The following is a 14,492-nucleotide window of genomic DNA, read 5'->3' as shown; positions in this document are numbered from 1 at the left end:
CGTCCTGGGAGGCCTAAACAACCGGGTAGGTTTCGAACAGAGACGCGCTCCTGCCTGCAGCCACGAGGCCGAACCCCCGTTAAAACCTCTGAGATCACTTTCAACATTAATAATCAATTTAAAAACTTAGACAGGCAGCGGAGTGACGTCAAAGTGTTTACATTTACTAGCTGCACACAAGGTCAACGGCTCCGGAGTGAACTGCGTGATGATGAGCTAGTACAACCAGGTTTTCAAACAAGCACTTTACCTCATAGGAAAAGGTCATGGCTGCAGTTATGAGATATCTTTATCATTTCCTATACGTTTATCTCTATTATCCACATTATTGTTGACATGGAGATAACGGCTTTTGCATATGGGCTACTCAGTTATCTTTGCACAACTAGTTAGTCAATACAGTAAATAAGCAAGAGAAAGTTAATACTAAGGTATCACCTCTAGAATATCGTGAGAAAAAGTAAAGGAGTGAATGTTAAAATGTGGTCGTAAACTTTTATTAGCAATTCACGTAAAGAGTAAAATTGAAGCAGCAATCGTCAAAGTTAAACTAAATAACTTTTTGAAACTACTTTTTAACTACTATCATATAAATGCAACATTTTCCCTAAAAAATTTTTACCAGTTTTACAAACCATTGAATATAACTTATTTTGCACAAATACAATGTGAATTTGGTGAAGAGTCCAATTCTCGGTAATAATTAAAAACTTGGCTTGTGGAGAGAAGCAATCTCTGGTTGTTGTTTGACCTTGTGTTTCGGAGTAGCTTTTAATGTTCGACGAGGTGTGCTCACAATGCTGAAGATCATTCAAAGTGGTGGCTTGCAGCTGACACCGAGAGACCTCTCGAAGAAACCATCGAAAAACTCACAGCACTCGAATGGGTCTCGTCATATAGAGAGAGTGTGCTGGCCTGAGTTATGTGTCGGTATCATTCATGTATGGTCGTCGGCGGCATAATGGAGGGGAGCAGAGGAGTAGCAGTGAGGCAGTCGACAGCTGACCTTGGTGCCCCGTGGATGGAGCTTGGCACTGGAGTGCCGAGTCTGCGAGATTGGGCTGGCCTTTAGCTCTACAGTGTAACTAAACTGTTGTCAGATGCGGACATTTGAACTGAAGTAGCACTGTTGAGAATAAACAGTCAGTTGTTGCTTTTACAAGTAGTTGTAGTTTTTGTAGTGAGGTTTAACTTCGTCCGGCCGAAGGCCACCCTAAAGCCCGACCTGCAACCGCCAGTATCTGACCGCGCTAACGAAACGCTCCCCTAGCCATGGCCCACCTGAGTCAGGCGAGCGCCGCGAAACAAAGGTAGAATCAACGCCCATGACTTAATCGACCAGACAACCCGAGTCCCGTACATGGTAAATTCAACACACATTAATGATGACATCACTTTTAATTAACAATCCCGTGCAAAGGAAGTGCGACGTAGGAGTGCCCGGGTCACTCACGTGTGGTTTTCTATTGATACATTTGTGAGTGCTCCCCTTGCGACCTTCAGCCTAATTTAATTAAAGTAGTAGGTAACTTAATTAAAACCGACATAAATTTCCATGTATCATTCGCTACTGGAGCAGTCATCAAGCGACGAACAGTCTCCAGTGTGACTCAGATTATTCAAACTTATTACATATGAACTTGTTAAATCTAATTTCCAAAATGTATATATGTATTGAGTTAATTGTTAATTTTTAATGTGTCAATTTAGAGCCACATACATTTTGTTATTAATATAATATTTTACGAATAACGGAACCTTAGAAACCTTGGCGCGAGAGGATGCTCACCCCTCCCCGCGCACCAGGGCCAGACGCCAGTACCGAGTGACTCGCGGACCGGGACGGACGCGCGTCCCACGGGGAGCCATCAACCATAATCGACACTGAATTCATTCAGGTAAATATAGTCACGCGCCAAAACCTTTTTTTAATCAACTCCCTGTGTGCACCCGGTCCTTTTACGGTGTAGGGCCTATCCCAGCCGCGTAAACATAACACTCCCCGCACAACGCATTACGCGGGGCAGTGCAATATACGGCATGGGTCGACTCCCGCAATAAAACAGACTTTCAGTTAACTGCCGAAGTGCACAGGCACTGGCCACATCTAATCGAAGGCTTTAATTAATTTCATAGCGAGCCGCGGTTCACACAGGTGGGCCCGCGCAACGCCGTTCTCAAATTACAGGATTGGCCGACTCCAATCAAACTCTCCCCCTCAACCTAGACTGGCGTGAGGACTTAATTTTAGTGACGGCGAGTCAGAGCGCCCAGTGTAATCATAGTGTACTTTGTGTAGGGAAATAGTGTAACTGTAACTGCAAGTGTAATTGCCAATGTTAAATAAACATCAGTTCCGCACACTCCGTGCGCGACGTGTAAACAACAGTGCAAAACCGTGTACGTTATTTGTGAACCTCCCCAACCCAGTTAGGGATCAGCGTCCTATGCTGTGTAGGGCCAGTAGTGCATCAGTAATTAGGGACCCCTAACACCACGACAACCGCCGACGTTCCTAGTGAGCCACGCAGGGGGTATCGTACCCACCGACCCATCTCGTGGTTAACCACCGAGTTAGCCTGGCGCCCTCCCGGACACGTTTCACGTAATAAACCAACCTTCCCACTGGGAACTACGCCGGATCTCGAACACGAGAACCCGGGCGATGGCAGGTTGTTAGTAATAAAAGTGTTTCAGAGTCTTCGCATTTGTGTCCTATGTCAGTGTGGCATTCCCGAGGCCAGAACAGTGGGAGTTAACCCATTGTGCATCGTGCCTACAGAACACCCTAACTTGGTCTTTATGTGTCGAAGCCCTGACACTGAGTAGTCTCGTGCTCCAACTGTGTGCTGGAGCAAATCAGTTGTATATTATTCTCTAGCTGGCATCCTGTAATAGTTATTTAGTTTTAGGAACTTTAAATATGTTAGGAAGGTAACGACAACTTTCTTATCCACATGTTCCGTAGAATTACACTGGTGGAGTCTATATCTTGACTAACTCCATAAATTATCATCGACAATTAATTCACTTATTCTTTTTTTTATTAATAACGACGGTTCTTTAACTGTCCTTCGCAAATTTAATGTTTGTGCTCTTTCTTTATAATAGTCGCTCAAACCATAGGTGGTAATATTTGAACTCTCTATCAAACGAGCAGAACTTCTTATTCATTAGAAGTTAGAATTTAACTGAACTTTCAATACAGTGTTTTTTTTTTGTTCCTTCGGCTCCCAATACATTTTTTTTTAAGTGAAATAATAAAATTGTAATATAACAAAAAATCGTAGAAGTCCAGTATGTTTCAATATAATATCAAGCATGTTTGTACAGTTTTCACAGAGAAAGTATACTCCAAAGATATACACTGGCATAACTCTTAGAGCTTTAACAGGAAAGAAGAAAAAATACTAAACAATAATTCATATTTGTGAATATATTTCTCCAAAAGCTTTTATCATATTTTTTTGGGGCATGTCAATATTTCCATGGAACATTTTGTTTTAATTTCTCTGGGCTTTTCGCCTGATTTTTCTTTCCCGATGTGGACGTTCAGCTGTGTTCAGACTCCGGTACGACTTTCCGCCCACAAAATTGTGCTAGCAGCTCAGACTGTAAATATGCACCTTTATCATTCCCGGGGCGCTGTTTTCAATGTCCGCTCCCTTGTGTGCCATTACATAATGTGCCTTCGGTCTCTCCACTTTCAGTCATGTATCCTCCATTTGCGCTGGCGAGCATCAGGTCATGCTATGAGCTTTTCCATGTCCAAGTACATGCATGCTGTGATTACAGAGTGCACCCATGGCACAGTTCAAAAAATGCCCATGGTTTCCCTTCTCTCTGGCCTCTTTTCAATTCGTTTGGCACCTCTGTACCAAGGTTTCTCTTTTCTCCACCCTATTCAGCCAAGCAGCCTTATCCAGCTTCTACACCCTTCCCTATGGATACCAAAAATCTATGATTGCGTCATTCGCCCTGGTCCTGTACGTGAGCTGTAGGAATCTTTAAAAAAAACTAGCATTGTAGTTATGGTTGTAGTTTAGATGGATTAGCTAGTGAGTTTTCCGAGGTTGGCGAGCCTGAGTCTGGAAAGATGGCGGACAAGTGCAGTACATAACATTGGCGACGAGGTGTTTTTTTTAATAAGTTCGTGGTTTCTCAGAAGAATGGCTTCGTTTGGACATATGGACGAGTTCGATGAACGTTCAGATACTATAGGGACGTATTTGAAGAGGTTACGGCACTACTTTGACGTTAATTCGGTGCCAGAGAGAAAACAGGTGGCGGTGTTGTTGTCTGTGATCGGGAAGACGGCGTTCGAGGTTTTGTGTGATTTGGTGTCTCCAAGTAAACCGGGAGATAAGTCGTTCTTAGAGCTAGAAGAAATATTGAAAACTCATTATAGCCCAAAGACACTCGTGATTGCAGAACGGTTCAAATTCCATGGGCGTATTCAAAAAGGAAATGAATCGATATCTGAGGTCTCAGTAGTCATTAAGCACTTAGCACAAATATGCAATTTTGGCGCATTTTTGCCGGAGGCTTAGCGGGACCAGTTTGTTAGCGGCCTGCGCAGTTCAAATATCCAACAAAAGTTAATTGAAGCAGAATACACGTTGGACCAGGCCTATGCATTGGCAATGACACTAGAGCAAGCAGAAAAACAACAGCAACTGTTCCATGTTCCTCAAAGTCACAACAATTCCAGGCCTCTGGCATCCTTGGAAGAAGTGTATAAAGTGCGGGTGCAACAAAAACATCAGCCGGGGACGGGAGCATTTGGGCCTAGTGTTGGTCAAGGGAATGCTATCGGTGTAGTAGTAGGGAGTATATAGCGGTAGCATGCCCATACTCACAATACAAGTGCCACACCTGTTCAAAGGTAGGACATTTGGCTAAGAAATGTCGCAAGCAGAAGGTGGCAGCAGTGTGGGGGGTGGCAAAACATGACTCAAGGGGGCCATTGAGGGGAACAGAGGGGGTGATGGCCATAGCAAGGAAGTGATGGAGTTGTTTAACATACAGCACCCAGAGGGGGTGGCTTCAGTGGGGTACCAGGTACTGGTTAGGGTGGAAGGTAAACCACTGGTGATGCAAGTGGATACCGGATCGGCAGTAACGTTGGTGTCAAATGAAACATACTTAGTAAACTGGCCAAACTTGCAGTTAAGTAAATCGAAGGTCAAGCTGCGGACATATTTTGGGGATGACCTACCAGTGAAAGGGGGTGCTCAAGTGGAAGTTGAATACAAGGATAAGGAACAGAAGAGCCGACTTCAGCTATTAGTGGTGGACTCGGGTCAACAGCGGCTTCCATCACTATTGGGAAGGGATTGGCTCGGTTATATTCATTTGGACTGGAACGGTATTTGTGCAGTGAGTGTTAGCCAGAGACATCTGGGGCGGGTACAGGAGGAAGTGCTAAGGGTGCTGCTGGAGAAGTATGCGGGAATATTTAGTGGGGCGTTTGGAGAAATTAAAAATTTTGTGGATAATTTTACACTCAAGGCAAGGACTGTACCATTTGCACTTCGAGACAAGGTGGACAAGGAGCTGCAGAATTTGGAGAAACAGCACATAATGGACAAAGTGGAATACAGCAGCTGGGCGAGCCCACTGGTCATTGTCCCAAAGGCAAACGGCGAGGTAATAGTTTGTGCAGATTTTAAGGGGATGGTGAACCCTAGAATTGAACAAACACGCCAGCCACTCCCAGGCATTGATGATGTGTTTGCATTCGTAGCTAATGGTAGGGTGTTTAGTGTACTGGATCTGTCTAATGCATACCAGCAGTTGGTCGTGGGGAAGGAATCACAGGAATTGGTGACAGTCAACACCCGTAGGACGCCGTTCGGCTTGTCGAGTGCTCCTGGTATATTTCAAGCGGTGATAGAGCAGATGCCACAGGGTATTCCAGGAGTGGTGGCGTATCTCGATGACATTCTGATTACAGGGGGTTCAGTGGAGGAGGGTTGGAGCGACTAGAAGCAGTGTTGGCGAGGTTGCAAGAACAGGGTGTACAGGTTAAGAAACAATAATGCCATTTCTTGAAGGAAGAAGTTCAATTTTTGGGGTATGTTATAAGTAGGGAAGGTCTTCGGCTGGCGGACGATCTACAAGAGGCAATTCAAAAGGCACTGGTACCTACCATGGTGACAGTTGAAGGCATATTTAGGCATAATCAATTCCTATGCCAGATTTGTTCAGGGAATGTCAGGCAAGCTGAAACCGCTGTACAATTTATTGGCAGAAGGAGTAGAATGGACATGGGATGCCAACTGTCAACAAATTTTTGAGGAAAGTAAGAAATGGATACTTCAGGCTTCAGTGTTAGTGCCCTTTAACCCACAGAAATCACTAATTGTAGCTAGTGATGCCTCACAATATGGAGTGGGTGCAGTATTGTCTCACAGGATGCCAGATGGCACAGAACGGCCCATTTGCTTTGTGTCTAAAACCCTGTCCAAGGCGGAGCAGGGTTATTGCCAATTTCAGAAGGAGGCATTGAGCATCATCTTTGCAGTACAGAAGTTCCACAAATAATTATATGGTCACCATTTCACGCTGTATATGGATCATCGCCCGTTGACAACGATTTTTGAACCAAGGAAGGCAGTTCCATCTTTGGCCGCAGCCCGGTTACAGAGGTGGACTCTTCTCCTGGCGACCTATAACTATTCAATAGAATACAAAAAAGGAGAATACATGGGTAATGCGGATGCTTTGTCAAGGTTTCCACTGGCCTACGAGCAGTCAGTAGAACAAACAGTTTTCCTGGTGCAACGGGACATCCCAATCGAAGTGGTGGAGATTGCGAAGTAAACAGAAAAGGATGAAGTCTAGAAAAGGGTAAAAAAACTATACTATGTATGGATGGCAACAGCATAATGAGGTGGCAAATATGAAACCTTATGTCACCAGAAGGGATGAGTTAGCAATAGAAGATAATTGTATTATGTGGGCGCACAGGGTTGTGGTTCCACAAGTATTGAGAGAAACAGTGTTGCAGATATTGCACGAGGGTCATCCGGGAGTAGTGCGGATGAAGATGCTGGCTAGGAGTTATGTTAGGTGGTCAGGTATGGATAACTAGATTGAAGATACAGTAAAGAAATGCACAACCTTCCAACTAACTAGGCATAGCATACCACAGAAGTCTTGGGTGCCGTGGCCGGACGCTTGTCGAGTGGGGGAACGAGTGCATGTGGACTTTGCTAAAAGGGACAGTGGCGTCTCGTCAGGGCAAGCAAGGCAAGCAGTGCTTGCCCAGGCAGTTTCCAGACATTGTATTTTTTAAATAAATATTTTATTCAGAATAGTATTTTACTTTGGCTCGTGCCGTTAGGTGTATGTATTTGTTACACTATCTTCTTGAGACCCAGTACTGTGCGCTGTGCCCTATAAGAAAAGAACTCGTTGACACACAAAACATGCTGTTTTAGAAGCGTTGCTAGGTTTAGAAGCGCTGGTAGGACCGCTTTCAGCAGGAAGGCTGCCGCAGTATTTCCTTTCGGAAGGGGGGGTGGCATGGTACAAAGGTTCAGGTAGGGGATTGGCTGTAAAAACACGTGGTAGAAGCTACGAAGGTAGCGCTTTCTTGCCGAACTGAAGCGAACATGGCCGAAGCAGACGGTGGAATTCTTCCGCCGACTGCTTCGGCTATGTCCGCCAAAGTTCGGCAGGGCAGGTGGCGAGGTCGCCTTTCAGTCGGCCGTCATCTCTCGGGGCGCGCGCATCTCTCCCGCGGGCTGTTGGCTGGCAGTGCGTGGGGATTTGTGGGCATATGCGTCCCGCGGGTGGCGGACACGGGATCCCAGCTCGAGAGTTTCAATCTCGCTGGGGTGACTGTGAATAACCAATAGCAATCCACGGACCAATGGCCGGCCTGCGGAGTCGTTATTACGGCTATCGGGGTGAAAGGTAGCCTGAATGCAGCTCGGCGCGTAGCAGAAAGCAGTTCCATCGGTGAAGGCACTGCAGGGGAGCTCGATGTGCCCTAGATGCGAAGTGTAGACGAACTGCGGGCTGGAAATTGCGGAGCTGTTAACTGCCGCGCGCGCAACGGAACTGAACAGCATCGTAGTTCTGAAGGAAGAGATGACGGCGCCTTTAAGTTGGGGCCCTGTTGGAGCCAGTGGTAGCCTGGGCGGCACGACCTTCAACCGTCCTGGGATTTTGGAGGACAAGAGGGTCCGAGTCGCAAGATACTTAATTCGCCTGAACGACTTACCCCCACCCTGGCTTGAAAGGTTGTTGGCTGTTGACTGGAAGAAGGAAGATGAAGATAGCGCAATGTCAGGCTGCCTTTCGCCCCGTACGCCCGCAGTTCGAGCCGGTTTACTGGCTCGTCTGCCCACATCTGGTTTAACTGTGGCTGCGTGGGTAGCTGGTCTGGGCTGATGAGTGAAGTCGCCCGCCCCTGGGGGCGCATGCGCCCCTGGTTAATAATAACTCAGGAGCTCCCAACTTTAAATGCGGGTTGCAAGGCCCATGCACCCAACTTCAGCATGGTTGATTTTTCAGCCCCTCCAACTCTTCTTACCTGGACCCTTCTTCCCTCTTGTCCAGTAGTTACCTGCTTGCTTAATGCATGTTAATTGATCCCCGCATGACCCGGCCCAGGGTTTTCCCTGTGTCTATTCAGGTTTTACCTGGGGTCACATTAGCTAGCTTTTAAGCTAGGCGACCAATGGGGCGTCATTCATGGCGCCAATAGCAGCCATGGCTGGCCAGTAAAACCCAATAGCACACGATGCACGCGCTCTTATCCCGCATGGTTTAAAACCCGCATGGAAAAGTGTATAGGCCTGAGACACACTTAGGTCCTCCCCTAACCTGGACCCTCCCCTTACACACTTAGAATAATTTAGGCTAGGAAAAAAAATCGTGGCGTTTCAGGAATGATTGACGTGCCAGTTTCTTGGTACATGTACCAGTTAATAGAGTTTCTGATCACGTATAAAGATAATTTCTTTTGTGTTGGTACGAAAAATACCAAGATTTAATTTTTACTATTCTAGTACATCTTTATTTTAAGTACTTACTTTGCCATGTATTGTCTGTTTATATATTTTGTACCAGATATCGATGATACTACACTCCCACTTAGTATATAAGTAATGTAGAGTAGGTCTTTTACTATCAGAATAATAGTAAACATTATTTTTAAAAATAATTTATTTTAAAAAAAGTCAATTTTTCTACCTGTGGAATAGTCAATGTTCAGTTAAGAAAACTACTTAAATAGCACCATTTTGTACCTTGAAATCCATATTTTCCCGGGGAAGGGCCCCCGGACCCCCTCCCCCCCAACCACAATCATGTTTTGATGTGAACGGAGTTGTTGCTTCCCCTCATGTAAACCTCACGCCTCGCCACTGAAAAGGGAGGGAAAAAGGTTGTTGATCTTGGTTGATGCATATTCTAAGTGGGTGGAAGTATGGTCAATGCAGAGCACGGTGGCAGAGAAAACAATTGAAAAGTTGCGAACGGCTTTTGCAGCATATGGCTTGCCGGAAAGCCTGGTGGCGGATAATGGGCCTCAGTTTCGCTCGGAGGATTTTCAGCAGTTTTGCAAGGCAAATGCCATCAATCTGCAGTTGACAACACTGTTCCACCCCCAATCCAATGGAGCAGAGGAGAGAACAGTGCAGTCAGTAAAAACAGCCCTTCTGAAGCAAGCAGTGGAGAATGGTCTAACGGGAGGGACACTCTCCCTGCAGCAAACATTGGATAAGTGGTTATTTGCATATCGCAACACACCTCACACCACAACGGGGAAGACCCCAGCGGAAATGTTCTTAAAAAGGAAGTCTCGTACACAATTGTTGTTGGTGAAACCAAACTTGCCGGAAAATCATAAAAAGCAAAGTAGGCCGAGAGGAGGGCCAGGACTCAGGTTTAGTGTACACGATAAGGTGTGGGTAAAGTGCATCAGAGGAGAACAGACTCGGTAGATACTGGGAAAGATTGTAGAGGTGGTGAGCATTGTTACATATAGAGTCAAAGTAGGGGAAATAATAAGATTTTGCCATCAAGATCACTTAAGGAGGAGTCATTTGCAAGAGGAGATACAATTACGAAGCCGGAAGGGGGCAGCAGGGGCAGTGAGTGGTACTGGACCGAAAAAAATCCAGGGGGAGGAGACATCAGAAGTGGGGGCAGCATCTCCACCAGGGGGACCAACGACAACGAGAGCAGCAGCAGCAGAAGGAGCAGTGGAGAACCGGATAGAAGAAAGACCAAGCGAAGTTCCGAGCACAGTAGAAGATAGTGAAGGGGAAGAGTTTAGGGACTTCGGTGAAGAAATGGCAGTTTTACCCACCCAGAAATTGTTGGCACAAAGGTGTAGTGGGAGGGTGAGGTGCCCCGCTAAGAAGTGGCAACAATGTTAGGGGGGTGCTGAAGTGAGCAGAAGTGATAAACAGTGCAGTTCGGGGAGAAAACTAATTTAGTAGGGAGGAGTGTAGTATAGATGGATTAGCAAGTGGGTTTTCTGAGGTTGACGAGCCTGAGTCTGGAAAGATGGCGGACAAGCGCAGTACATAACAGTGGTCTTTACCACGAAAGTAACTTCAGAACATCGCATTGACCACTTCTCAATACCCTATGCTCTAAGGCATTATTTATTTGCACTTTCGAAAACAATTTGTTTGAGATGGGAATATTTTGCAACTCCGCCATATATTGCCACCTTACAGGTCGTCATTTCTTCATGCTCCCCCCTGCCCCTTTTTTCCCCCACAACCTGGACTTATTCTTGCACTAGGCCTTGGTAACACAAAACCTTTCCCTTTTTCCACCTCCCATTAAACAACAAAAATAACTGTTTGCTACTCAGCAGAGTACAGGCCTGCCTACTTTTCCACTTCCACAAAATACTTCTTCTTACATTTTGTTTCACCCTCTGTGCTTAATATTCCCAGTCTTGAATTGACCTTCTGCTGTTACTAATTTCGCCAGCCAGCGCATTGAAACAATAAGTTTACTACACCTCTCGGCTCTCGGCATGACCCCGAGAGTTTATCTTTTGTACCATCATCATTATGAGATGCAATCAACGTAGTTGTTTAGTTGATTATTCTTCAAGAATTAGGTGCCGGTCTTATATACATTATGTAGTCGCTAATGCACAGGATTGTTAAAAAAAAATTTTCACACCATTATGTATTTTCTTAGCTGATATATTTTATTTTAATTTTATTATATTTACATGTGCAGTGCCCGCAATTGAGCATGGATAATCCGGTGCTCAAACTTTTCCTCATCATGTTCCAATGACATGACTTTTACCCACATAATTGGTAAATGTATTCTAATTATTATTTTTATTTCTACAACACATTTTTTATTTAAATTAACGACCTTTCATCTGATTTTGTGTTGTTATTTCTAGGTGATAAACAAGGTGCGTTATTTGTTATGAAGCAGTTTCAATTTTACCCATGAATTCAACTGCTTCGCTGGTTTCCTTTCTTTCGATGGTTTCCTGTATTAATTAGATTTCTGTGCTGAGGATGTCACCAAAATACTCTGCTTGCAGGACATGTATGGAACTCTTTCTCTTGGCCGGTTTTATGACCCCCGGCTAAAAATCCAGGTTAGCTAGCCCTCAGGTTAGGCTAGCATCCGGTACGAACGAGGGGTGTATTATGACCCATACTTAGCCTGAGGTTGGCTAACCGGAACCTGACAAAGCGTGAGGTGTAATAATGGGTGTGTTGGTAATGAAATTAACCAGAATTTGGTAACTTTTGTTGCAAGACAGTATGTTTTTCTGGTAGAATGTTAGTCAGCTGTTTGTATTGTGATTCGGAATGTTTACAGCTGCAGTAAAGAAATATGCTGCGAACTTTATCTTGCAACAGATATAATTAAATTAACCAAAAACTACTTCGACTTCAAACCTGCTTTGTATTAAACCATAAAATTACAATTTACGATTCAAAACCGTGTGTTTTCAACTTTACTCTTGTATTGAAACTCATGATTTTGTTAGGTTATATTTTAAGCCAAAACTAACGAAGTAATTCTATACAAACAAATAAATAGGGATAAGACATTTTTGCTAGAGAGCACTTATTTCTTTCATAAATTTATTTCATAATCAAATAATATAGACCCTGTTTCGGGAAAATTCTTGGCAATTTTCATTTCACTGGTGTAGGTTTCATTTTTGTACTAATAGTTTCGTATCACGTATCCAAATTATCCTATCCTGATGGAATTAGTTTGTGGTATAGGATGCTTGCTGTTTTAATTAAGTAGGTCGAGAGATCCTAGACCTATTCACTGGCGAAATAATTATGATTGTAAAATGTATACGAAAGAAATACATTTTTACAAGACCTGACATAATTTGTTTGTATCGTGATATGTTAGGTATTTAGAGTTATGTACAGGATTTTTTAACATTTGACACCGGTTAGGCTGCCTCCCCGTCAAAGCTATCAAGTTTTTGCAGAATGGGTCTCGGGGTTTGGGTTCGGCCAAGTGGCGGGAGGCAGGGACGTGTCCGTAGAGGTGATCCTTGGGCTGTTTAGGCCACCCAAGACGCCTTACACTACAAATGATACACTCCGCTACATTAAGTGTGGTTTTTGTTACACATCAACCTCTACATGGTGCTATCCATCCCCTGGAGAGCTCTGCGCATGTACGGCTGTTCGGCGATGACCCCGCTTATAATGGAGAGAGGAGGAGTTTTGACAGAACAGTACGTGGCGGACGTTGCTGCTAAGACCTGCGCGGTGATGCACAGCCAGTGGTGTTGTAACTCACGATCTAGATGAGATTGCGGAATTGGCGCGAAGGTGGCCTCTCAACGTTGCGCGAAGACGACCAGCCTCTCCGAGCTCCCGGTGGATACTGACTCGCTCGTGTAGCACAGCGCTACAGCGGGCCTGCCAATTGCGGACCAGAAGCGCAGGGTGCGGGAAACAGACGAGGCCAAGTTTAGGACTTATTCGCACGTTGAACAATTGCATTAATAAATAAAAACATTTGATGAAATATACATTACATAGTTTATGTCTGTGAGAGAAAACATGTGCCATTGAATGCTATAGTCCGGCGGAAGCACATTGCCACACCCGGCGGAGTGCTTCCGCCGAGGTGGCCGGTAGTGGTGCTAGCTGCGGGTCGTTCGGTGCACTCACACTCGTTGCACCATGTTGCACGCGCGGGCTTGTTCGTGGCACACGGCTTTGAGAGGTGTTGGAGAGGCATCGCGGCCTGTGCGACCAAGAGGCGCACTATCGGCTGGCGTCAAATACCCCCATCTATCTGAGGCCGCTATGTGCACTGACGCCTCACAATGATCGCATGGAAGTGATGCACTCGAAGTGCTGCACTGGGGTGGTGTACAATGCTTGGGGTGAGATTCTAGGCCCTGAGCATCCCTCTTCAAACAAGAAAATGACTGTGTGCCTCCCTCACTATGCTCGTTCCCCCTCAGTAGGGGCAGTGATGTTTTTATGTGGATTAGCTCCATTGAGTTGCACTGTGGTGGCACTGTAGGGTCCCTGGCCTGGCCCAAATGATTGGTCCATTCATACTCAGCAAGGTGAACCGGAGCCCTGCGGGTCCTCTGTGTCCACAGTGGTGGGGAGGGGGCTGCCGCTTGCTCGGGTGTGATGTTCGGCGGGAGGCACCCCTCCGGGGGCAAGAACTTGTCCGAGGTATTGTCCTCAGTCTCGTCCAGGGGAGTGATATCCTCAATAATGTATCTCCCGGGCTCGGCCAGGGTGTAAGCCTGGCTAACCTGGTATTTCTCAGGCTCGTCCGGGGGGGTGACATCATCAATTATGTATGTCCCAGGTTCGGCCAGGGTGTAGGCATGGCTAACTTGGTCTCTCTCAGGCTCGTCCAGGGGGGTGACATCCTCAATTATGTATTTCCCAGGTTCGGCTAGGGTGTAGGGATGGCTAACTTGGTCTCTCTCAGGCTCGTCCGGGGGGGTGACATCCTCAATTATGTATTTCCCAGGCTCGTCCAGGGGCATGATATCCATGGACTCATGTTCGTCTACACAGCATGTCCGGATTGGAGCCCGCCGCGTGCATGATGGGTACCTTCCCTCAATGTCAGTTCCTTCCTCCCCCCCTTCTACTCGTCGACAGACATCTGGGGGTTGGCATCTACCAAGCTCATGTTCAGCATCCATGATGGCTCATCCAATTCCTCTGTCTCCTCCTCGTCATTCTGTTGCCATTTCGGGGAGTCCTGATGGGAGCCATCTGCGGTGTCGATCGGAGGGCTCAGTGTACCAGCAGTTGGAGTTTCCAGTTCGGGGGTGCAATATGTATCGGCTCAAGTCCCCTGTTAACATCAGATGGTGGGGCGGTGTCCTTTGGCAGAACCTGCTGGTTCGTTACCTGCTGGCCCTCTGATTGAGGCACCCTCGAGTTGGGTCCTGGTGAAACGCCTTCCATTACCCTGGGTGCTACCAACCGCAGGTCATCCCTGTGGACCTTGGCATGCCGTCCCTG

This window comes from Bacillus rossius, chromosome 3, assembly GCF_032445375.1.
Source record: "Bacillus rossius redtenbacheri isolate Brsri chromosome 3, Brsri_v3, whole genome shotgun sequence".
Taxonomy (NCBI): domain Eukaryota; kingdom Metazoa; phylum Arthropoda; class Insecta; order Phasmatodea; family Bacillidae; genus Bacillus; species Bacillus rossius.
This window is presented reverse-complemented; position numbering follows the sequence as displayed.